This window comes from Culex pipiens, chromosome 2 (assembly GCF_016801865.2).
Source record: "Culex pipiens pallens isolate TS chromosome 2, TS_CPP_V2, whole genome shotgun sequence".
NCBI lineage: Eukaryota > Metazoa > Arthropoda > Insecta > Diptera > Culicidae > Culex > Culex pipiens.
The window spans coordinates 127,618,703-127,645,160 of NC_068938.1; the positions used below are offsets into that span (position 1 = coordinate 127,618,703).

Genomic DNA, 26,458 nt, shown 5'->3' on the forward strand with positions numbered 1-26,458 from the left:
GTAAGCAAAACGCAGATAGCAAATAGCAAAAAGCAGAAAGCAGAAAGCAGAAAGCAGAAAGCAGAAAGCAGAACGCAGATAGCAGAAAGCAGATAACAGAAACCAAAAAGCAGAAATTAGAAACCAAAAAGCAGAAATCAGAAACCAAAAAGCAGACAGCATAAAGTAGAAAGCAGAAAGCAGAACGCAGAAAGCAGAAAGCAGAAAGCAGAAAGCAGAAAGCAGAAAGCAGAAAGCAGAAAGCAGATAGCAGAAAGAAGAAAGCAGAAAGCAGAAAGCATAATGCAGAATGCAGATAGCAGAAAGCAGATAGCAGAAAGCAGAAAGCAGAATTCAGATAACAGATATCAGAAACCAAAAAGCAGAGAGCATAAAGCATAACGCAGAACGCATGACGCAGAAATCAGAAAGCAGAAAGCTGAAAGCAGAAAGCAGAAAACAAAAAACAGAAAACAGCAAACAGAAAACAGAAAACAGAAACTGATTACTGATTACTGATTACTGATTACTGATTACTGATTACTGATTACTGATTACTGATTACTGATTACTGATTACTGATTACTGATTACTGATTACTGATTACTGATTACTGATTACTGATTACTGATTACTGATTACTGATTACTGATTACTGATTACTGATTACTGATTACTGATTACTGATGACTGATTACTGTGTATTGAAAGGAGTTGTTTGAATGAATTTTAGTTTAGTTTTGCTGATGAATTAAAATATTTTTTTAAAATTTACTAAACAAAACTTATACATAAATTTCAATAAATTATTTCAATGCACTTATTCAGCTAAGAATCCCCCACAACCAGTCGATTCCAGCTGAATGCTGCTCCATGTTGACAGAGGACTACGTCAGTCTGGCGGGTAATGGTGGAAGTGGTGGCGCTCGGAGATAGCACAGAGTTAGATATACATATTGATAACAAATCAAACATCACGCAGCAGATGAGTCTGTTTGCATCCACAGAGCAGTGCAGATTCGCAGGATGGTTCTGTGGAGACGAGCAAATATTAGCGACTGGCACCACAAAGCAATGCCGGGGCTTGGTTGTGCCAGATGTGGCCAAAAAGTTTGCTCGTGGGTGGTTTCATGAGTTAAGGGGAAGGAGTTTGTGTATTATTATTTCTGGAAACACTCATTTGTGGTAGTCAGAAGGTTGAGGTTAAGGTGGAGTTTGAATAATGTGTTGTGATTTGAGGATTCAAAATGTTTGTGACGGTTCAAGATTCAAGATTCAAGATTCAAGATTCAAGATTCAAGATTCAAGATTCAAGATTCAAGATTCAAGATTCAAGATTCAAGATTCAAGATTCAAGATTCAAGATTCAAGATTCAAGATTCAAGATTAAAGATTCAAGATTCAAGATTCAAGATTCAAGATTCAAGATTCAAGATTCAAGATTCATTGATTGTCTCGTTAAAACTTCTTCACGTTACTGAAAACTCAGTAAAAATCATCAATTTCTATTACCAGGCTCTTCATTCCAATAATGTCCAACCAGTGTTCTCTGCAGACAACCCAGAACACACTGCAGCCATAAATGAATCCGCCCCAAAAACGTCGAAACCAGCCCCCCAAAAGTCGTTTTAACGTCCTGTAAATTTTCCAGTGAATTGAAATAAATTTGTATTCCCATTAGAATACTATTTCCATGCGATTTAAAATTTCGTCCTATTTCGAGCACACTTTTTTTCTGCTGCTCTCTTACAAACGGGATGCTGACTTTGGGTTGCAGGGGGGAAGGGGTGGTGTCGTTTCCCACCTTTTCATGGTACAATTTCGGTCCGAACAAAAGGGCGAAAGATAATGCTGCGCCGGCCAAAACCCCAAACCCCTCGAAAGTTTTCCTCAGCAAAGGATCAACCGTCGGAAAATGGTCTCATGCTGGGCATTGAAAACTGGCTGGCTGCCGTTTAGTGCTTGTGGCTTGTGGGAGTCTCTGCTCTGTACACCCATTAGTGATATATGTGGTACCACCGTGCGAGGCCTCCCCGGAGGGATCCTCTGCTGACGATGTCTGGTTGGATACCTGCTGACTCGACCGGGTTCTGATTCTGGAGTCCAGAACTTTCGATTTCGTGGCGCATAATTTATGGTTCTGTCAATGAAGCTGAAGGTTTGTTCCCACCAGAATTGCAGTACATGATTAGAGTTGAGTTGGACAAGCTGTAGAGGAAATTAACTTTTCCATGGTTCCATTTTTGATATTATAAAATAAAAAAAATATACTGAACTCTTACAAAATAAGTAAAGTTCAAGCTTTAATCATTTACAGCCAGTAAATCAATAGTTTCATTAATTTATGGTGGCAAAATGGTCTCCAGTGTGGATAAACAGCACGTTCTGTAGTTTATGAATAAGTGATTCAAGTTGGTCGTGTAACTTTGCCCGTGGCAATACTGCAATCGTGCACAGAAAAGTAGACTTCATAATCAAAAATAAATCATTCGACGAACTGAGACTTATTTCATTTAAAATAAAATAAAAATAAAATAAAATAATTTTTCAAACCCTGTTAAGCAAAATGCTCATTCAAAAACTTTAACATTTTTTCAAAGTGCACAAAAATTACAAATCAACGATCCATTTCCATGAAATCAGCGTCCAAAATCCAATATTCATGGCAGGCGCGAACACTTTCGCGGCAAACTTTGCACATTATTATGTTTGCTAAATAGAGTGTAGTAGAAGCTGTGCAGCAAGTAGCCTCGAGATGCTAATGAACTGGGGTGAAATCGTACGTTTCGTATACGGTTCGACTGGAAGTAGTGAAGCAGTTTAGCTGCTGCCTGCATGTGGGGCAATATTTCAGCTCAGTCCTCGGAGCAAGTACTTTGGTTACTGGTCTAGAGAACTATTTGCACATACTTCTTCGAGACTGAGTTATTACTTCCACGTGTACGCGTTTTTGCAGAGTGCTTAAACTTGTTAGAGGAAGTATTACGAGCTGTCTGCGAAAACGGAGCCGTTTGTGCGTACGAAATTTGGATTTGACTTAACAATTTGAATTTCGACACTCTTAGAAAATCTTTAAAAATATTTGAACTCAAAAACTATGTGGAAATCATTAAATTCAGTTTTTATTAATGTTGATCCTCAAAGTCCGATTACAAAATATTGATTTATTGTTGCCGTATTTGGATTTAATAAATTTCTAGTATCATACTAATTTAATTTTGATAGCAGGGGCGACATTGACAATACCAACCGAATTAGAACGGAATGTTATAACACCACACAAAGCCTTTTATAGAAGTGTTTAAATAACCTCAAAATGTAGTTTTCAACAAACTTTGAAAGTTTTAATAGTTAGTCAATTATAATTATAGAATAGACATCGGTGAAAAGTATTATTATTAATTTCAAATTCCAATGCTTCATGGCATGTTCCATCATTTTTTTTTTTAATTAAAATGAGTTCGATTCAGAAAAACGGAAAACTTAACGCCAAGCATAGTTGAAATTAGTTTGTAAGATACTAGTTTAAATTGTCATTGAAGCAGGAATCAATAATATCTTCAGATTTAAAGCAAAACGGGTTTCTTAGTAAATTTTGAAAATTTATGAATCATGCTGCACAGAAAAAAAAATCATGGTAATATTACATCTGGGAAGGGGTACATCTTTTATGTCAGAAAAAATGTGTAATTTTACCTCTGAAAATGTGTATTTTTACCACTTTTCTGGTGTAATGTCACTTTTTCAGTCTTAATTGAGGTAGAATTACATCATAAAAGGAGTAATATTCAACCTTCCAAAATTAAAGCTTCCAAATTTACACAATTTTTTTCTGTGTGCTAACAAAAATCTAACGAGGGTCATTCCAGGTCAACTGAGTACACTTTTGGACTCGACCTTCACCGATTTGGACCAAACTTGGAGGGAACGTTCATTTATCCCAGAAATCCCAAGTTTGGTGCTGATTGGACCATCCCGCTATTTTTGGCACCGCCGCTCTTTTTTGACGATTTTCTAAAAAACTTTTTTTTCTTTTAATCATAACTTTGCAACTATTTGAGGAAAAGACTTTCCATAGAATTCGATAAAAATAAAATGTTTACCCTTTAATGCTCACTAATATCATATTTTAACGTTTTAAGTATAAAAATTCAGTTTGACCAATTTCATATATTTTTATTTGCTTTATTTCATCACCATCGTGTTTCCCGGACTATTTAACATAATAATCAATGTAGACCTCAAACTAAAATGAACTGTTGGCGAGATACAGCGATTTTACTGAAGAAAGTTTCAAAAATCAAACTTTTCAGTAAAATCGCTGTATCTTGCCAATAGTTCATTTTAGTTTGAGGTTTTCATTGATTATTATGTAAAATTGTCCGAGGAATACGATGCTGATAAAATAACACAAATAAAGATAGATGGAATTGGTAAATATTATTTTTATCGAATTCCTTGGACAATTTTCTATAAATTGCAACCTATAGAAAGTCTTTTGCTCAAATAGTTGCAAAGTTATGATTAAAAGAAAAAAAAGTTTTTCAGAAAATCGTCAAAATGAGGGCAGTGCCAAAAATAGCTGGATGGTCCTATCAGCACCAAACTTGGGATTTCTGGGATAGATGAACGTTCCCTCCAAATTTGGTCTAAATCGGGGAAGATCGAGTCCAAAAGTGTACTCAGTTGACCTAGAATGACCCATAATTATTTATCAACCTTGAAAATTGCATTGAAAATTAAAAACCGAAATAAACAAACTTTTTTTAAATGAAACATTAAAAGTAACCTTATTATTAGTCCATTTGATGTAAACAATTAAAATTTTCTCACTTTTGAGTTGAAATTTGTAGAAACAAGAGAATATTGAATTCAAAGGTTGGATTTAATGCAAAATTTATTATATTGAGATAAAAAAAACCCGTTGAGTTCTGAAATACAAACACAAATACGAATAATCTTTGCAAAATTGAAATCATTGACGAATAAATTTTTAAAATCTTCTGAAACCTAATAAAAGTCTGATAAAATCTATTGAAATCTTAAAAGTCTTTATGAATATCATAAAATTTCATTTAACCTTATGCTATCTCATCAAATCTATTTATAATTTTAATGAAATCAAATGAAATCTTTTGAATTTCAAAGAAATTGAATTTATGAAATTAAATGTCATTGAAGCAAATGAGATCTTATGAAATTTAATAAAAATGAAAAACAATAAAATGTAATGAAATTCAAAGAAATATTGTTCAATTTAATTTAATTCTAATGAAATTTTAAGGAATCCTATGAAATCTACTAAAATTTTGAATAATTTAATAATATCTAATGAAATCTAATGAAATCTAATGAAACCTAATGAAACCTAATGAAATCTAATGAATTCGTACGAATTCTAATTTAATACTTTTAAAAGCATAGCTCTGGTGTCAAACCGTAATTGCTACTCCATTATTGACCTGGCATATTTAATACTTTTTAAACCCAACAATCTCTATCTATTTGAAAACAATAAATTTTATGTGTTATTCATCTTTCGTAAATTAAAAAACAATAATTACCGTTTGCATGTTTTCAAATTGATTACAAATACCAATCACAAATTAAAAAGCCATCATAAATCCAAAAAACGTTACTTAATCCACCTTTAGGTGGTTGGAGCCTTCCTCGCATTCATACACCATGGTGCACACAGCCTCAAAAAAGTGTATAAATAACAATTCTTTTATCAAAATATCTGAGTCCGGCCTCAAAAAAAGTGAACTAAAAACACTAAATTACTTATAACATTTGATAGGGTTGTCAGATCTTCAATCTTTTGGGCTTATTGGAAAGGTCTTTTGATCATCTATCCAACGATGGGTCGCATAATAGATGCGGACAACTTTTTCATCAACATATTTGAGATCCGGCCTCAAAAAAGTGTATAAATAACACTTAAGTACTCATAACTTTTGATGGGGTTGTCAGATTTTCAATCTTTTTAGCGCGTTGTAAAGGTCTTTCAAATACCTTTCTAATAATATATAGCATGATGGGTTTTCTTCCAAAAACCACCCTTTTTACAATCTTCCGAAGTTTAGCTAAAATCGTTTTTTTAGCATAACTTTTGAAGTACTTTTCTAAACTTCATGATATTAACTAGGGTCTTGTGGGACCCCAAGACGGATCGAATGAGACTCAACCGGTCCAAATCGGTTCAGCCAGTCCGGAGATAATCGTGTGCATATTTTTCGGTGCACGGACTCACATCCAGACACACGCACAGACATTTGTACAGAATTTGATTCCGAGTCGATAGGTATACGTGAAGGTGGGTCTAAGAGGTCGAATAAAGAAGTTCATTTTTCGAGTGATTTTAAAGCCTTTCCTCATTGAGGTGAGGAAGGCAAAAACATCTTGCGATTATTAAATCCTTTTCCAATAGTTAAACGACCACGTCCACCGCCACCAGAGGTCGCTCCTTTATTGCCTTAATCTCGCCCGCATGTAGGCAAACTGCAGTCAAAGAGCGCCGCCACTCTAAAATCATTTCCGGACGCCCGACGACGACGACGCCTACTTCGCTTCGTCGGGTGGTGGCAGCAATAAATCATTCGTTTTAATTAAAATCCAAGTCACACGGCTTAAGTGTCCTCTGCGCCTTCCGGTCTCTCGGTGGTGGCAGGTACCACACCGAGTCATGTTCTACACCTTGGACAAGGCTCAGCCAGAAGGACAGATTTCGGTTTAACATTTTGTGGCAGAATTTTTCCACAGAAAGGAAGACAAAAATGTGAGTCCGCCCCAAAAAGTTGCCAAGCAAACGAGAAGCACTTCCGAGTGAAAGGCTTTTCATTATTCTGTCAGAATTGGGGTAGGGTTGGGAATTTTGGGACTACTTTGCAATTTAGTTCACTCAAAGAGTGAGAGTGACAGTTGGCGAAGCTACCCTAACTGCATGTCATCACAATCGCAATGCTGGAAAATGAGTCCGTTTTTGGAGGGAAAAACGAGCAGTGACCATTTTGTATGAGGCATCACATCTTTTGTTCACGGGTCTTACGGATGGCCATAAATTTTCAATTTAAAATTGCAATTTAAGTACAAAACGGCAGAAGGCTTCACTTCTCTTAGGTTGCATTCCAAATAAAACGTTTAAAATAGATCTGCACTCATTTGGCTACATCAGTCTGACAAGGCCGGCGCCGTTAATAGTAAGATGAAATTAAACCACACAAAAAAAGACTTAATTTACCGTGTAAACCCCATCAAACTGTCAGCATCCCACCAAATAATCAATAACCAATAAACTTAATTGATGGCTTCTCTGCCATTTGGAGTGACATCAATTACAGCTCACACCCATCAGCGACGAACAAATTTCCCCCGACCGCGTCGATTGCAATTTGCAGCGGATGGGTTTCTCCGGTGACGGGAAGGGGGCGAAAGTGACAACCCAAAACGCCGGAAGATATGGTCGAAAAAGGGAGCAGCGAAAATTAAGATGAAAGATTGAGCGCTCCACTTCTGCTGGAGCGACGAAGCAACTGCATCGTTTGACAGCTTTCAGCACTTTGTCTGTGGAGGTTGGGGTTTCTGCTTGATATTTTTGAAATTTATTTCAAAATAAAATTTTAAACATGGTCATAAGTTAAAATGTTGCAATGCTCAAATATTCAAATGTTCAAATGTTCAAATGTTCAAATGTTCAAATGTTCAAATGTTCAAATGTTCAAATGGTCAAATTTTCAAATTTTCAAATTTTCAAATGTTCAAATGTTCAAATGTTCAAATGTTCAAATGTTCAAATGTTCAAATGTTCAAGTGTTCAAATGTTCAAATGTTCAAATGTTCAAATGCTCAAATGCTCAAATGCTCAAATGTTCAAATGTTCAAATGTTCAAATGTTCAAATGTTCAAATGTTCAAATGTTCAAATGTTCAAATGTTCAAATGTTCAAATATTCAAATGTTCAAATATTCAAATGTTCAAATGTTCAAATGTTCAAATGTTCAAATGTTCAAATGTTCAAATGTTCAAATGTTCAAAAGTTCAAATGTTCAAATGTTCAAATGTTCAAATGTTCAAATGTGCAAATGTTCAAATATTCATTAAATGTTCAAATGTAAAAAAAATCAAATGTTAATATTTGTACAGAATTTTAAATTTAACCCCACTGTACTCAGCGTAGCAAAAATCGACAGATCAATTAATTAAAGCGTTGTCTCCGGAGTGAAGACTCCAATTCTCCGGCGGTGGCCAAAGGAAACCAAAGCCATTATTTGCTGTTGACACCCGTTTCTGCTCATTCGTCTGGACCTTTTTTTGCGGAGGACGAACTGACCAGGGACTAGAGCCTTCGCCGGATGACGAAAGTGCTCGTTAAGCGTCGATGGGGAAATCGACTTCCTGGTCGTTTTCGGCGGGAGGCAAATATTTAATGGTTCGATGAATTAGGAGTAGAAATTCGTTTATTTTTGCTTCGATGACATTACTAATAGATAACCCTAAATAAATCTTGAATGTAGCTGTTAGCTATATGCAAATATAAACCACGCCTGGTGACCACAATTTTGTTCTGAAAATAGTGGAATGTTTAATCTACTATGTTTGGAATCATATTTGTCCCCCGAGCGACTATCGATACTTTGATTCCAATCGGCAAACATGCTTCGAAAAGGGTGGCCACACAAAACTGTCGCTCGGAATGCTTGCATTAATTATTTTTTAATGACAGTTTAATTCAATTGGGATTTATTTCCACGTTTCATGTGGGGTTATTTTCCATATTCTGCTTTTTTGAGGCTGAATTTTGAGGTTTGAAATGAGGTTTTGTTTAAAAATAACACTGTTGGATTTGAATTTTCATTTGATACATTTGAAATAAATATTTGAAAATGAGGTATTTTTCAAATCGTTATTTGAAAAAACTAGCTTAATCCATCTATGTGGTGTGTGCCTTCCTCATTCCTTGACAAAAAATTGTCAAACAAAAATTATAAAAAAAACACATCCAACATCTCACTTTGTTATTTTTTTCGAACGGATCCACTAAAGTTAAAAGAGGCTTCTGTAAAAACATAAATATCACTTCAGTGGATATAACTTCAGACATTGTTGCCAGATTTCCTATCTTATAGGCTTGTTTGAAGGGTCTTTCGATAACTATCCAACGATAGGTCAGATGATTGATCCGGACATAGTTTTCATACTGATTAGTTAGATCCGGCTTAAAAAAAGTACATAAATTTCACTTAGGTTGCCATAACTTGAGACAGTGTTGCCAAATCTTCTATATTTTAGACTCATTTGGAAAGTCTTGCGATTATTTAACCAACAATAAGTCGGATGATTGACCCGCACAAAGCTTTCAAACAGATGATTAAAAGTACATTAATATACCTTAAGTGTAAATAACTTGAGACAGGGTTGCCAGATCTTCAAAATTCAAGAATACTTTGAAAGGTCTTCTGACTACCTTTAAAACGTTATTTTACATGATAATGTTAGACACGATTGCCAGCCATTTATCTAACATCCGGATATATGTGAAAACACATTTTTGTACATTAATATTGAACTACTTATCGAAACTTCAAACAACTCAATACCGATGTATGGGACCCTAAAGCGAGCCGAATCCAATCACTCCTGAATGTTTCATGAAGATATATAATGATTCAAATGAGTAGAAGACGATTTAAGTTTATTGTTTTGCCATGCGCAAAGCAAATTGTCAGACTTTATGAGCGTGTTTCTCGAAACATCGAATTGATTTACGGGTGCCACGCTATCTCGAAATTGGATGAACCAAATTGGCTGAAATTTGAAGTGAGAAATTGCAAGACATATCCCGTGTGGATGACGAAGCCCGATTTTGCAATTTTGCTTTTGTAAAAATTACAGAAATCAAAAACTGACGAGTTTTTATATGAAAAATAGAAAAAAATTAACTTCTTTTCAAATGAACTTTTTGAAAATCTGCCTTCGTCATGCACATGGAACCGGTTTAATGAGTCTTCAACAAAGTTTTGAGTCGATTTGGTCAACGCAGTGTTGAGATATCGTGGCATTCGTTTTTTGAAACTGCGTACTTCAAATAGCTATATCTCGGCAATCATGCAACCGAATATCTTAAAAAAATATGTTGGTAATAGCTCAAAATGTATATTTTAATGCCCTGAAAATCAATTTTAAAAAAGTTTGAGAGGGTGCTTGTACCAAACCCTGACATTTTTGCCGATTTACATGAATGTAACCCCTTAACTCTATATTGACAAAATTACAAACGGGACGGACTTGATTTTAGCGGCAGTTAAGTGCTCATAACTTTTGATAGGATTGTCAGATCTTTCTTTTGGGTGCGTTGGAAGGGTCTTTTGATTATCTATTCAACGATAGGCCAACGTTTTCATCAAAATATTTGAGATCCGGCCTCAACAAAGTGCATAAATAACACTTAAGTGCTTATAACTTTCGATAAGGCTGTCAGATCTTTAATGTTGTGGACTCGTTAGAAAGGTATTTTAAATACCTTTTTTAAAATGTATAAAATGACGGAGTTTCTAACGAAAACCACCCTTTGTCCAATCTTCCGTACTTTTATTAAAATTGTTTTTTAGCATAACTTTCGAAGTACTTAACATAACTTCATAATATTAACTAGGGTCTTGTGAGACTCCAAGACAGATCAAATCGGTTCACTCAGTTCGGAGATAACACTGACCTACAAAAATTACTGCCCAGGCTCAACTCGAGGGGAAGCATGAAGTTTGGGGTCCTCAGAAACACGTGCACTTTGAATTTTAGAAAAATATTAATACAGGGCCAAACGGTTTTTCTCCAAAGTTTGTTTGGAGTATTAGAGCGGTTCGGCGCAGTTACATACAATCCAAAAATTGCATGCAATATGTAGGAGAAACGAACAGCACTAATTCTCCATACAAACTTTCAAGAAAGACACTTCGGCCCTGTCTAAATATTTTTGAAAAATTCAAATTGAACTTGTTTCTCGGGACCCCAAACATCATGCTTCCCCTCGAATTGAGTCTGCGCAGAAATTTTGTTGGTCGATGTACACAGAAAAAAAAAAATCCGGTAAATTTACATCATTTATGATGTACCAAAAGTGCACGTCATTAATGATGCTAATTTACATTGTATTCATTGGAAATTTACGTTTCATCCGACGTAAATGCGCCGAAGAAAAATATTTCACAAAAGTGTAAATTTCCGATGAAAATAACGTAAATTTACCCAATCCAAAAAAATTTTTAGCCCCGCTGAATCTAAAATCCGATGTAATTTTCAGACGCTTTTGTAGATCGTTGCTTTGGATAGTATACTTTTGGATTGCTTTATGATCAAAATTGAGCATTATACAAACATGTTTCAATACTCAAGAATGGTTATCAAACAATTCGCAAAAGTATAACTTTCAACTATCAATACAACAAAAAGTGTTTGAAAATATAACCGAAATCTAGATCCAACGGGGCAAAATGGAAAAAAAAAACAGACAAAATTTAATTTTTGTGCTTGATAGAATAATTTCAATCTAATCTGGTGATTTTTGCAATACGGAATGTACTCACGCAATTATGTGTTTCGAGGTTAAGTCTTCTTTAGGGTTACCATTCGTATTCCTTCAGCATTTGGGTTGCTTGAGCTGGTAAGTCTCCGTTGACCCAAGAAATTCTCAGATTGTTGCTGCACATGACCTAAAAGGAAAGTTTACCTCTTTAGCTTAATCTATTGAAGGCATAATATAAAGAAAATGTTTACGATAGCATGGAGAATGTCGACACGAACGGCGTATTGGTGGCATTCAGGACCTCGTCGCTGACGGTCTTCTGGTCGGCCTTGCGCTGCTCCGACGGCACGTACTTCACTTCCTTTTCAGCGAAGATGTCTTTCTCGGTACAGGTGCTCTTCTTCTTGCAGGCCTAGCGGAAGAAACCGTCGTTGATGTGCTTTGAGATCTTGGCCTTGCGCAGATCGACGCGGGTTTTGGTCGCGATGACGTAATTTTGCGAGACGCACTGAACCGGGCGGCTGTGCGAGACCGGTCACCAGCACCCGACATCAGCAAGACGACGCGCTTTTTCTCATGACGACCGGCGACACGATCAGCACCTTAACCTTCTTCAACGTCTTGTGGATGTAGCGCATATGGTTCCGGAAGAACCGCTTACGGACAACGACTTGGTCAGCAGGTAGCTTCACCAGCACCTTTATTTCATCACCGTTCTTAGCACCGCCTATCTTCTCCAACACCGTAATGGCCACCATGTGCTTCTTCGTCCGGACCATCTTCAGGGTCTTCAGCGAGTAAAGCACCTTCTGGGCGCTGAACTTGCCCTTCGAAAAAATATGAATCCCTCGGCCAACAACGCGTTCTTGCGGCTCGCGCGTTTCTTCTTTTTATCACCACCGGTTTTGAAGGGTTTGAACTTTTCAGTGCCACGGCGGCCTTTTTTCTTGGCTGGGACCATCTCGAAAAACAGAATAAGATTTTAAGACTGTCTTTTCCACCTCCATAACACATTCCCGAACGAATCACGACAATCCGAAATCGAACAAATTTAATCCGCTCCGCAAAAAAGTGACAGCAAACTGTTTTTGTTTGGTGATGGCCGTTGACGTTTTGTTTCAATGCCATGAGACTGGTAAAGGTAGGCATTGAAATGTTGGAGTTGTTGTCGGAGTAAACGGCAAATAATTTTCTCTTGCAGACTTTTTCAATCAACCAAAGCGACATGGGCTTCCTATGTACATAGAACCTTTTGAAAAAGTAAGCGAAAATTGTTATCGACTATACCTGGATTTTTTTTAAAATAATTTAAGCTTTTTTGATATTTTCAAACCGACTTTAGTTTGGGCCTGTTAAGTCTATGCAAGAAAATAAATTTGGTTTATTGAACCTTTAATTTTAAAAAAATACTCATATCGACAACAATCGTTTATACAAAAATAATCTTTTGTTATATGTTAAGAATAAGCATTTTGATTTTTTTTTTACAAAATATGTCACTTCATCAAAATTTTAGAACATTTCTAAGTCTTATTTTTTTTTATTTAGTCACATTATTTTTGATACTTAAACGTAATGTCACAGATTAAATTAAGTTTAAATCTGTTTGATATATTATATTAAATTAATTCACAAAAGTTGAATGCCTATTCCAAGGTTATGATATGAATACCTCTATAAACTGAAGTTCTTCCTTTTTTTCTTCCTTGGCCCGATATTCTTTTAAAACCATACACAAAATTCAAGCAAAACATTGTAATAAGGCCGAAGCCGAAGTGTAAACAAAGAGTCTATCCTGCTCACGTCAGTTGATGTTTACATTAGGAACGAGCAGGATAGACTATTTGTTTACACTTCGGCTTCGGCCCTATTACAATGTTTTGCTTGAATTAATTCATTCAATTGGAGCAAGTTTTTAATTGTTCAAATAAAAATCTGATGATTGTTTGTTTCATTTTTGTTCTACAAGCAATGGAATATAATTGTATTTAATAGAAAATAATTTAATAAGAACCTCTTTGAAATTATAATTTGCAAAAAAACATTTTTTTTTTGTATTATCCAATATTAAAATGAAAAAGAGAAATGATGTTGAAACACGATCAAGTACACTTCAACCGAGACTTCAACTCACTCTTTAATATCATCTATTTCTGGAGTTTTTTTTTTTGAAAAGGTCCAATAAACCAATTTTTCAGTTTTTGCTTTTTGGGTGTTTTTTGATACCCCTGACTCAAGGCGGTTTCAAAAACACCCAAAAAGCAAAAACTGGAAATTTGGTTTATTGGACCTTTTCAAAAAAAACTCCAGATTTATTCTTTTAATTTTAATTAGAACGATCACCCTAATCCAAAAGCATTTGCAACTCCGACATTCTGATGCATGCACCTTGCTAGGTCTACATCCTTGGCCAGTTGTCAACTTGCCCACCCGAAAGCGCGACGAGCATTTCAAAAGGACACTGCTTCTTGCGAAAGAATCGTGCATCTTGCTCACACTCATGGCAACAACCATTTGAATGAGTGAGATAAACATTTTTCTTTCATCATGAAACGCCCTTTTGAAGTGTTTGTTGCGAAAGGTTTTAGTTTGTAACAAATGTCACCTAAAATAAAGTGGGAAAAGTTCCAGCCGGTGAGAAAAGTTTGGAAAATGATTGCGAAGCAGGTTCTCGGGCGTTCTGCCAAACCCGGTTACGGCATCGAGCAGATGCGGAACAACACGGTGGAAACGCAATCGGACGACTAACTGGTAATGTTTCAGTTCCCTGCCAGACGGCAAACCAAATCTGTTTGCACCCTGATTAAAAATTAGACGAAGGATACACACACTTCAGCTGGATCACGACACGGCACGGAATGCACCTGTAAGAATTCTCCGTGGTCAATTTGTGCAAACCGTCGGGGTGGAGATGTGGAATGGAACGTTCATGATCTGAATTGCGGTCAACAGCAACATATTCTGGTATTTCCCCTGACGCTGTGGACACATATCCGCTGGGGCGATACGGCCCGGTAGAACGAACGATGGATTGGTGATGGATTTTGTTACCTAAAAAGTGAAAAATTATTATTTCGTGAGTGCTATTACCACATCTTCCAAATGGCACTCTTCGAGACCGCTGTTTCGTCCAGAAGCTTACATTCCTCCAGAGCTTCCTGAAGGAGTTTTGTTCTATGAATCGTTGCTGATCAGATTCTAGAGACGGCTTTGGTCCAGATTGTTTACATTGTTTGCGAAGAGACAATTGCTGAACTTTAGCTGGGAGCTGGTAAAACTTTTCTCTCAACCCGATTTAATACCGTAAAAGTTAATCTTGGTTCCTATTTGATCCAGAAAGATCCTTTTCCTGCCAGAATTGTGCTAGTGAACGACACCGGGAGGGATGACCCACTAGTGCTGCTAAAGATGGCCTTCAGTAAGCCAGAAATGTTTTGTTTATGATTGGATATCTAACATTTTCTCCAACACTACAGCGGAACTTTGTTTTGCTTTCATATGTGTTGATTTTTTTTTCTCTATACATTTAACTTGAGAAAATCATGTTAAAATGTTTACTAGTATCATAATTGATCACAAATTACTTGCAATTACAGTAAAAGTTAACATTCGTCTACAAAACACTCCCGAACGATCACCCGCAATCGTCAACAATAAAGAGCTGTCATTGTCGAGAACAAACAACAGTTCAAATTAAATTTAAGTGTAATTGATATTTACGTTCAGCATATTTTACATTAAATGTTAATTTACATGCTTTTCAAGTTTCAAAATTTATCGTTTGTCAGAAGCAAACACAACATTTACATGAGAAGCAACGATAACATCGGATCTCATTTTACATGATGGCTCTTTAAATGCAATTTAACTTTTTACATTGCATCTCAACTTTACATTGAGCACGTTTACGTTAAAAACAAGATTTCAGTGTCCGGTAAATTTACATTTTTTTTTCTGTGATAGTCAAGTGCATTTTTTTCGGTGCACGGACTTACAGACATACACACGTACAGACATTTGCTCAGATTTTGATTCTGTGTCGATATGTATACGTGAAAGTGGGTCTAGGAGGTCGAATTAAGAAGTTAATTTTTTGAGTGATTTTATTGCCTATTGTAAGGTGAGGAAGGACAAGATCGAAGTAAGCGCGCGGCATGTCGGACGCAATTTTTTCTGCTCCTGTCATTTTCATGGAGTTTTCCGTTTTTTGTATGTTTGAGTGAAAATTAAAATTAATTTCTGACGAATTAGTTCGTACGGTTTGTGTTTGGTCATAATCTCGCTGCGCGTCAGGTGACAATGAAGGAAAATGGTTTATCTGTGCTGGAAAGGGAAGTGTTCAGACCTCCGGTCATTGTGTCGCGTGGGTTCAAGAAGAAGACCATCAACTGCGTGAATGCCTTCATTCACGTTACGGGCAGTTTTACGCCGGATGTGTACCGGGTGCCGATAGCTATCAAATCTAAATCATCTGTGAAGGCCCAGCGAAATATCTCGGATGGATCGCGAAAAAGTATCAGGAATCACGGACGGAGAAGTTAAGCAACTCAAGAATGAAGATTTGAATTTACCATGACTTCAAGTTGAACATTTTGAAGCCCGTCTCAGATCTGAAATCTATGTGAAGACACTGTTTTTTGGTGAGACCTTTTCATTTTAATACAAAAACACGTTCATTTACACACACATATAGACAATTCATTGAAGACAACCACGCCAACCTTATTATATACGCGGTAGGGTGTTCCCTTGGTCGTTCGCTGTGAGTTGTGGATTGCCTGCTTCTCTAATGAAGGTTCGACAGAGGGGGCATGCTTATTAATTTCTCGTCGCTCCATACCCTCAGTGACGTGATGGGAGCAAGGGCGTCTATGCAAAGTGTCCCTACACCCGCTACAAATTTCCGGCGCTTGGGGAGGGAAGAGGGAAACCATTTTATTTTATGCGCCGGTATTTGTAGCATTAAAATTCGTGCAAAAAAACTTATGCACGTGGGTGTACAGATTATGGAGTAAAAGATGATCGAATTGTTCACCTAGCGCTCACATGTGTTCCAGGACCAAGTTGCCTGCGGGTATGGGGATCATACATACATACATACATACATATTGTAAGGTGAGGAAGGACAAAAAGGGGCTCCAAAAGTCGATTTTCTCAAAATTCTATTATGAGTTCGCAATTACTTTTTTGCAGCTGTGAAAAAGAATAATTTTCCAATTGTAGTAAAGTTAAATGAAATGTTGTTATTTTTTACGGAACCTAATAAGGAAATTTTCCGATAATTTTTGATAATTGTGTATTCTGAGTGTTTCAGTAAATGTAATTTTGATTATATTAAAACAAAATACATAACTCATGAACTTACTAAACCGGAGCATTTGATACGGCATGTCCACGCATCCTTCTACCCCTGTTGATTCTGTGAAATGTGATCTTCTCTGTGGTAAACATCACGCAGTAGGGCTGGCCACTTCAATTATTGCTATAAATTTTCGGGTGTGCTCGGATGTTTTACAATTTGGAGCGTAATCCAACCTTAAGAGCATACATTCAACGGATCATAAGAAATATTCAGAAAATGTGTTTGTCAATATCAACATGAAGTTATCGTCATGAAGCACCTTGTAATATGATGATTTCCCATCAACTTTGTCATTCATCCATCCACCAATAACGTAATCCTTCCCAACTTTTTCCAGGTCATCGAGTCCACTCGAGTCCAAAAATTGCTCTCCCACACAATAACGGATATCGTTGAACTTTCATCCTTCTGTCCTGTCTGCCGGAACAAAATGTTTATGCTTGAAAGAAAAACTTTCCATCGAATATCAATATTCCGGTCTGCGGGAGAAATATTAAACTTTTTTCCTCTCCCCTACTCCCCATGCTGAGTCTGGTCGGCCCACTCACTCAACCATCGACCGATTTCGTCCTCGTCAGAAGGATTAAAGCTCCGCAAAAGAAAAGGACAATCCATCCCGACAAGTTCGAAGGGGAAAACTGTGCGCGCTTTTCCAAGACGAAAAGAAAAGAAAAGCCAGGAAGCAGCAGCAGGCAAAAAAAAACCCTTGGCAAAATGATTCAATAAAGGTTCAATGATTTTCAATTTCTTCGCAGTTTATAGTTCTTTGGCACGAAACGAACGGAACGAAGCCAACTTGCGTCCTCGTCCTTACCATGTTGCCCCGTAGTGGGGAGGGGTATATCCATCATGGGAAAACACATTTTTTCCACACTTTCCGCCGCCGGGAGTCGATGATGCTTCTTGATCCATCATCATATTCGAAGCAAAATAACGACAAGTTTTCCGACGACGACGTCAAGCAACAGCTCTTTAAGGGGGGGGTCAAAGCTTTTGGAGACCTTTTCCACAGCAGCAAAGTTCCTCTTCGATGCCATATGTTTATGCTTTTCCGGTGAAATCGAAATAAAATATGGTTTTTGGCCACGCGGGGAAGTAGCTTGTGTGCGCTTGCTTATTTTATGACAAAGTGCACTGTTGATCATGGCTTGGCCCTTTTGCCGTAATCCGAATTTATTGGCCTCGGCAAGGATGGATGAGAAATGTCGCTAGTTTACGAGCATCTTTTCATGGGCCAATTTTGATTTGGGAGGTGAATAAAAATCTTAGCGAGGGTAGTGGAAACGGAGCCACTATGAAATTATGATTTGTTATGATTCATAAACCATCACCAAAATGGGAAGTGGAAAAGTGATTTTTGCGGTCAAGGGATTTATTTGCTTTTGCTGTACTCTCGTTGTGGAGTTAGAGTATTCAGTCGAGCTGCACCCAAACGAGAAAAAAGAATTAAAAATTAAATTCAAGGTGCGGCCAAAGATATCATTTTCCCAAATTGAATCAAGCCCACAATCCAAGCTCAGGTGACACTAATTTTGATCCCCGGGTGGCATTTTAAATTCAATTCCAGCTCAAACGAAATGAATTAACAATCGCACCGGCTGCCAGTATGACTGACAACATAAGCCGAAGGGGATCTACCGCTCCAAGTCCGCAAAGAAAGAACCTGCTGCTGCTCCCCGAAAACGGAAGATCATAACTTAATCTGGCTAATAAAATTAACCTCAGCAAACAGTTTGGATAAATACCTTTCAGGAAAATGAAAATTTCCTCGCCCACTTTTGAGCTGGTGCTAGTTTGGCACAAAATCCCCAACAAGACAGTTTGCCGTGCTGCAGCGCAAGTGCTTTTTGATGTTTCTTCGACTTCCGGGCCAGAGAAAACCAGATGTGCCCTGCCAAATCTGAATCATCGCCCACAATGGAGTCGGCAGAAGAGGTCGCCTCTTTCGGAGTCATCGCCATATAATCACCAACTCGACATCTTCATCTCTGCTGCTGTGGCCCAGAACCAACAACGAAGAAATTCTTGCTGAATCTTTGGGGCTTTTTAGAGGGGAGGGGGGATGCATTTGGCCCAGGGGACCAGTTTCCGAGCTATCATCTAGATTGCAGATAGTTGTAAAACGTCTCTGCTAATACCATAATCCTATTTGGGGGTCAACCTCGGCTGGGAGCTCTGTTTGCCCAGAAGATGAGGAAGAAAGTTTGATCGGAAACAATAACAATTAGAATCGGTGTCCTTTGCTTTGGAAAGTGAAATTTAAGGACTCTAGAGAGACTGGTTGTATTGAATATAATTGAAATTTCTAGTAGAATATTTGATCAAAATCGATCAAAATTTTAATCAAGTTGCCAAATTCCTTCCTAAAAGCACAAGTTTCCTCATCATCGCTAAACAAGAATAACTTTTCATTAGGTTGATGTTTCGTGTAAAATTTATGCTTTTTATGTGCCATTTGCTGTCGAATGTACCACCACCCGTCGATGTCACTCGTTACGAAGCTCAATGAGGGAAGTCTGCTTAGCAAAAGAGGATATTTATGTCTTCCTGCTACCTTGCAACGGGACTTGGCTTGACTGTAAGGTAAACGACGACATCCAGCTCACTGAGAAGCGGCAGCAGTAAGTACTAAGACTGTTTTAATACCTCGTTTTATCGTTTCGATTATCGTCTTCGGCACCGGTGTTTTCTTGGAGGCAAAGTTGTCCTATTACGGACAACAGTTTGTAACTTGGTTGTTGTTTATCGTGTTCAGCGTATCATAACTAAACTTAGTGGTTTTTCACGCTAAATAAATCAATTTTCGCGGGGATCCCTATTCAAAAATTTTCAAGCTGAAAATTTTCACGAGGATCATCTAACCAAATTATCAGATATTGTTGGAATATTCTAGCAAACGGCAGTTTTCAAAGACTAAAAATTTTTATAAAGCCCAAATCATTAAATCTTGAATAAACCGAGTTAAATTCCTCAATTTAATTTTGTTATTTCACGGAATTTATCACCATCAGGGGTGAAATTGGGTCTGGGGGTAGGATTAGGTCATACAAAAATGCCGAAATTTGTATGACCCAATTTCACCCCCGACCCAACGTGACCCCTGATGACGGTATCATTAATTTTCAAAACTATGATTTTTCAATTGTACATGATAATTTTACTTTGATTTAAAATAATTTTAAATAAGCAAAAAAGTGCAAAAAGTAATAATAAATACAGGAAAATGCATTTGTTTTCATTTAAATGCACTTTTTATTTTTAATAAACATTTGAGTACTGTGTTATGGACAATTTTAAAGAAGAAAAAACATAAAATAAAATTTTCATACGCCAAAATCCCTGCAATTATTTATTCATAGCAATTCTATTGTTAATTATTTTGTTTTATTAAGCAGTTCTCTACGAAATCGATCTTTCTTTTTTCAATTTTAATTTTAGTATTTTTTTTAATCCAGCTGAAACTTTTTTGGTGCCTTCGGTATTTCCAAAGAAGCCATTTTGCATCATGAGTTTGTCCATATAAACTTCCATACAAATTTGGCAGCTGCCCAAACAAAAATGGTTTATGAAAATTCTTTTGAAGGATTTTTTTGATCGATTTGGTGTCTTCTTCAAAGTTGTAGGTATGGATATGGACTACACTGATAAAAAATGATACACGGTAAAAAATGGGTAATTTTTAATTTCACTTTTTGTCACAAAAACTTGATTTGCAAAAAACACTAATTTTATTTTTTTATTTTTTATATGTTTTTTCAGGGGCATAAATGCCAACTTCTTAGAAATTTCCAGGTTGTACAAAAGTTCTTTGACCGAGTTATGAATTTTTTAATCAATACAGAATTTTTCAAAAAATCGAAATATTGGTCGCAACAATTTTTCAACATCATTTTTTCGATGTGAAATCCAATTTGCAATCAAAAAGTATTTTAGTGAAATTTGATAAAGTGCACCGTTTTCAAGCTATAGTCATTTTTACACCCAAAATCCGGTGCCGAGAGAATATCTCTACCATTTATTTTTGAGGGACTTTTCGATTTTTCGAGAGGAAAACGATCACGATGATTTGAAACATTTATTTTTTTCCGTTACCCAAAAGTTGTTTACCAATACACAAGAGTGCACTTTCGTAACACGCTATAAACGTAACTCTGTATTTTGTATGTGTGAGTGTGATTTTCAATCTACCCGAAAATCGCCATTTTTTTTACTCGTGCCACTCATGATTCAGTCTGCTGCAGTACAACAACGAGGTTAGAGGTAAGTTTTCGCTGCAATTTTTGGCAAATTTTCGCCATCCTGGCTGTTTTTTTCGGTGGCAAGCGAACCCTGGGCATGGCACTGCCTCGCCGGAAGTTTTTTCGTCGTTTGCCGGAGGTTTTCGTTGTTGGGTATAGTGTTGAGATATTTTGCGAGACCGTCAAGGCAGCCGCCGCCAGGGAAGTTAAAACTATCTTTTCACTTCCCTGGCGGCGGCTGCTTTGTTCGTTAGATTTGGGTTTGAGCGAATCGGTATCAAAGATTTTGTCTGCGGTGCCGGCTCGCTTCAAACATTCCAATTGAAAACCTCCAGCAAATGATTTACAAACCTTCTGCGACACGCTTTGGATTTGATCACCACCGGGAATGACAGCAAAGTTGGCGCCATCTTGGCCGTCTTTCTCCTCCGTGAAACAGAGTGAGAAAGAAAAAAACATTTTATTTTTTTATCTATTTCAGATTTGCACACCCGAGGCAACAATCCAAGTGTGCTTTCCGCTGATCCGAGTTGCCATACGATCCGCCAATCCTCCGCCATACGATAATCGCCCAAAACCCGTCATCCAGCTGCCCATTTGCTTCGACATCTGACGATCAACTTTCTTGGCCCCAAACTGGGCGGATAACCTTGTGATTTTTTACCGGGGCGTGCGGATCTGCGTCGACAAGTAAGGCCATCCGACAACCCACTCGCTCGGCCCCAAAACCAACATCCGGCTGCTCATCCGGGTGGATTTGCTTACGGGGCGTGTGGACCTGCGTCGGCAAGGAGACACGGTATGTTCTGAGAAGCAATTTGTAAACAAGCAGTGCATTTTGCTCAATTGCAATGTCTGCAGGATGCATTGTTTGTTTACAAATTGATTCTGATTGAAATTAACAGTAATTTGTTTGTGTTGTACTCTTTTTTAGATTTCGTGAGGCTCGTCACGACCAACCGCTACGTGCGGACCTGCGTGAACAACAAGATCCGGCTGCTCGTCAACAAAATCCGGCTGCTCATCAACAAGATCTGGCTGCTCATCCGGGTGGTCTTGCTCACGGGGCGTGTGGACCTGTAAGGTCATCCGACGACCAACTCGCTCGGCCCAAGATTCGGCTGCTCGTCAACAAGATCCGGCTGCTCGTCAACAAGATCCGGCTGCTCGTCAACAAGATCTGGCTGCTCATCCGGGCGGTCTTGCTCACGGGGCGTGTGGACCTGTAAGGTCATCCGACGACCAACTCGCTCGGCCCAAGATCCGGCTGCTCGTCAACAAGATCCGGCTGCTCATCCGGGCGGTCTTGCTCACGGGGCTCAAACCCAACATGCGGCTGCTGGTCCGGGCGGATTTGCTTACGGGGCGTGCGGACCTGCGTCGACAAGGAGACACGGTATGTTCTGAGAAGCAATTTGTAAACAAGCAGTGCATTTTGCTCAATTGCAATGTCTGCAGGATGCATTGTTTGTTTACAAATTGATTCTGACTGAAATTGACTGTAATTTGTTTGTTTTGTACTCTTTTCAGATTTTGTGAGGCTCGTCACGACCAACCGCTACGTGCGGACCTGCGTGAACAACAAAGATCATCCGGCGACCTGCTCGTCAACAAGATCCGGCTGCTCGTCAACAAGATCTGGCTGCTCATCCGGGCGGTCTTGCTCACGGGGCGTGTGGACCTGTAAGGTCATCCGACGACCAACTCGCTCGGCCCAAGATCCGGCTGCTCGTCAACAAGATCCGGCTGCTCATCCGGGCGGTCTTGCTCACGGGGCCCAAACCCAACATCCGGCTGCTGGTCCGGGCGGATTTGCTTACGGGGCGTGCGGACCTGCGTCGGCAAGGAGACCCGGCTCGACGCCGGAAGGAGTTTTCTGCGGTAAGTTTCGATCGCTTTCTTCGGAAAAAATGTGCTGGCGTAATACTACGCTTGCAATTTACTGAACGCTTGACTTATGTGACTTTTTGTTCTCCTTTCTCCCAGATTTTATCATCCGTGGCCATCAATGCGTTGGGGATCTCGAACGAGCCGAGGATGTCGCCGGTGGCCGATCTTCCCCGGACTGGTCGGGCGAGGAGGAAGGAATCAACCGGCATGAAGCTGGCCATCATCGTGCCATCGGTTCGGTCTGGAGACGAGGAATAAACGTACGAACTCAAAACGATTAGTTTAGAAGAAACGGTGGCCGGAACGGAACGGAGAGGGAACCGTCCTGAGCACTGCATCGTTATGGAGAAGAAAGAGGAATCGCCTTTAATCAACATTGTTCCTTCGGATCGGGTGCAGGAACTGGTCCATCACGAGCTTTGTCTATTACGGGTTATTGCAATAAAATTCCTTTGATTTGATTATTATTTAGAAATCGTTTTATTTCCTTGCAAAAGAATAAGAAAAATAAGAAGAAAAACTATCGTTTCTCACCAACACATGAGCATCTGTTGACGTCCACACAAATACATGCACAAAAACAGGAAAACACTTTGAAACCAATACATAAAAATAGGCTTGAATGTGTGCGTGTTGGCAGGCTTCTGCGTTTGAAATGTTTGTTGAGAATAACGCTCTCGGCAGTCTCGGGCGTTTTTCTCTCAGTCCGTCCGCAGTAACCTTTTCCTCTCAATCCGTGATCGTTATTCCCTCAATTGGATGCCGAGCTATTTTGGGTGTATCATTTTTTTTCAGTGCAGTCCTTATCCACACCTACAACTTTGCCAAAGCACCAAATCGATCAAAAAATTCCTTCAAAAGATACAGATTTTTGCATTTTTATGTACCATTTTTCTATGGACAGCTGCCATATTAGTATGAAAATATGGACAAACTAATGATGCAAATGGCTTCTTTGGGTATACCGAAGACACCAAAAAGTTTCAGCTGTATAAAAAAATACAAAAAAAAATGACCGAAATCTTAGAGAATTGCTCTATTGGTAAAAATCTATTTAAATGTGTTCCTTTAAAATCACAGTGTTCAAAAAGTTAATGTAAATTTTTCAATTGAAAACTAATCATATTTGCATTTTAAACTTTGTGGATATTCTTTTTATTGTTATTTTTTGGCATTGATTTTAGAAAATCTTTGAATTTCATGGAATTTCTTGGAAAATGAGGTATTTCACGAATTTCTCGCTGTCCGCGAAATCGTGAAAGTTCACTAACACTCATCATAACCCTCTCGGATACAACGAGTCTCCACAAGTTTTGATATTTTTTTTAATCATAACCCTTTTTAACTGTCGTAGATGTAAGATGTTTGTCACATTTTTTTTTGTAGTTAGCGAATCCTGACATTTGTTATCTTAAACAGCTCAAATTTTCCTCAAAATTTATACATTTTTGCTGCCTTAAACATTAGTCAATTCTGCTATTATTGTCCCTGGTACTTATGTACCTTGTTTGCATAAATGTCTTATACACATTTCCATCACATCTACGAAATCGGCCATTTTGATTTTGACCCTTTTTTATTTACTGTAATTTTTTGAATTGGCTCAAACTTTGTTGGGGAATTTCTGATTGATTTGGTGTCTTCGGCAAAGCTATAGGTATTGATGAGGACTATTCGAATAAAAATAGATGCACGGACGATATTTTAATGTTGTTTTTCCAACACAAATCAATTACATCTATTTTTTCTGAATGATCGTCGTACTTCTTTCAAAAGTTACAGATTTATGAGTATTCACGTACCATTTCTTTATGGACAGCTGCTTAAACTGTATAGAGTCTTCTATGGGTTAACCAATGACACAAGATGGCTTCTTTGGAAGCGTTATTTTATTACGTAACGCAGTTGGGGAGGGGGGAGGGTGGTTCGAAGGCTATGTTACGTTCCATACAAAAATTGTATGAAAATCTTGTTACGAGAGGGGAGGGGGTCAAAAATCCACATTTTTGCGTTACGTAATAACAGAACGCTCCCTTTGGTTTGAAACAAATTTTGAACCAAAACTATATTTTTTTTTAAATTTCAGTTTTGGTGGAGAATTGCTCTATGACATTTTTAAACATTTGGTTAGGGACAAATCTGCGTTGCATTTTTCTCTACACATTTCAAATGGGACATTTATGCGAATATGAGCTGTGTATCTCTTGTCCCCACCTCACCGGATGTCACGATTGGCACTCAAACCCAACAATCACCATGTCAACACGTGGCAGGTTGGCAGGCAGGTTATGTTCCGTGAGCTATTTGCATGAACGGTTATTTTGATACCGGGGCTGACGCTTAAGTTATTAAGTAATAATAATAAAATTTATTGCACTTGGAGCGTGCAAAACCTTGGCAGGAAGGGGAAAAGTGTCAAAATATTTCCGAAAACAAACTGACTCGCGGAACTCACCTAAATATTACGCCCCGTTGTTGGTACTAAATGTGATGGATTACTTTGTAGGACCAAACAGCGCGACTTAAGGGTGGAGGGCAAATATGTGCTTCCTCAAGTTGTCGTAAAAAAGCTATCACCGCAACGATGTGAAGCTTAATGGAACGAGTTTATTAGTTGATAATAAAGTGGGTATTTTCAACACAACATTACACCAGCCAAACCAGCGTGAACTGGAAACGAATAGCCTGTTGGAGAATTTATGGTGATGTTTTATGGAACCGTGAAACGCGAAAAGTTAAATTCGCGTAAATTATGTAACCGGTTGTGATCGTTGGTGGGGGAAACTGTACCCGAAAATGGTTAGTTTGTTATCACAATTTGAAAAAAAAAAATGTTAGCACAATTGAATGGAAACCTCAAAATTTCAAGACGAACTTCTTTCAGACATCTTGTAACGCTGATTACGCGCCCAAATTAACGTAACACTCATTTTATTCCAGTTCGCGGTTGCACAACAAGCCACAGCCAGCACCAATCTGTCCCCCAAAAGAACGAAAGAGACTGTGTAAATTATTGTCATTTCCCATTGAGCTGCAGCCACCCTGACAAGAATAAGAGCAGATCTTTAGAATTCAAATCAAGCCAAAATCTTACATAAAGCCCACCACCGCACCACGTAACACAAAATTTACTTCACCGCAAAAGGTAGCAGAGGTCCTTTCAACGTTGGCAGACCATCTTCAGGCGAGTCCCCAAGAAATTCATTCATAGACATTCAAGCAGCAAAAGCTGAAGAAAATTAAAAATAAGTCTCATCTTTTCAAGCAACTCCCGCTCTTGCACAATCTGACGAGATTCAGGTTAGTTTCTCCACTAGCAGAAAATTGTAACGACAACACTCTGTCTCTGGTCGTGGACTGGTAGATAAAGGATCTTCCCCACCCAACTCCCAATCTCGAACTCGCCGAGTCAACTCAAGAGATAGAGCGGCGAATAGACCTGGAATGCCAAGAAAGTGTGCTAAGAATAGA

General features: G+C 38.2%; 1 protein-coding gene and 1 long non-coding RNA gene across 2 annotated transcripts in view; both read left to right on the forward strand.

Moving 5' to 3' along the window:
• Positions 1 to 26,458, forward strand: part of LOC120412525 (uncharacterized) — a 788,684-nt gene that overhangs the window by 293,289 nt on the left and 468,937 nt on the right. The window lies entirely within an intron of this gene.
• On the forward strand, positions 20,998 to 22,238 carry LOC120412533 (uncharacterized). Its single transcript, XR_005604823.2, has 3 exons — positions 20,998 to 21,119; positions 21,579 to 21,896; positions 22,032 to 22,238. It is a non-coding gene; the product is annotated as an uncharacterized LOC120412533 (long non-coding RNA).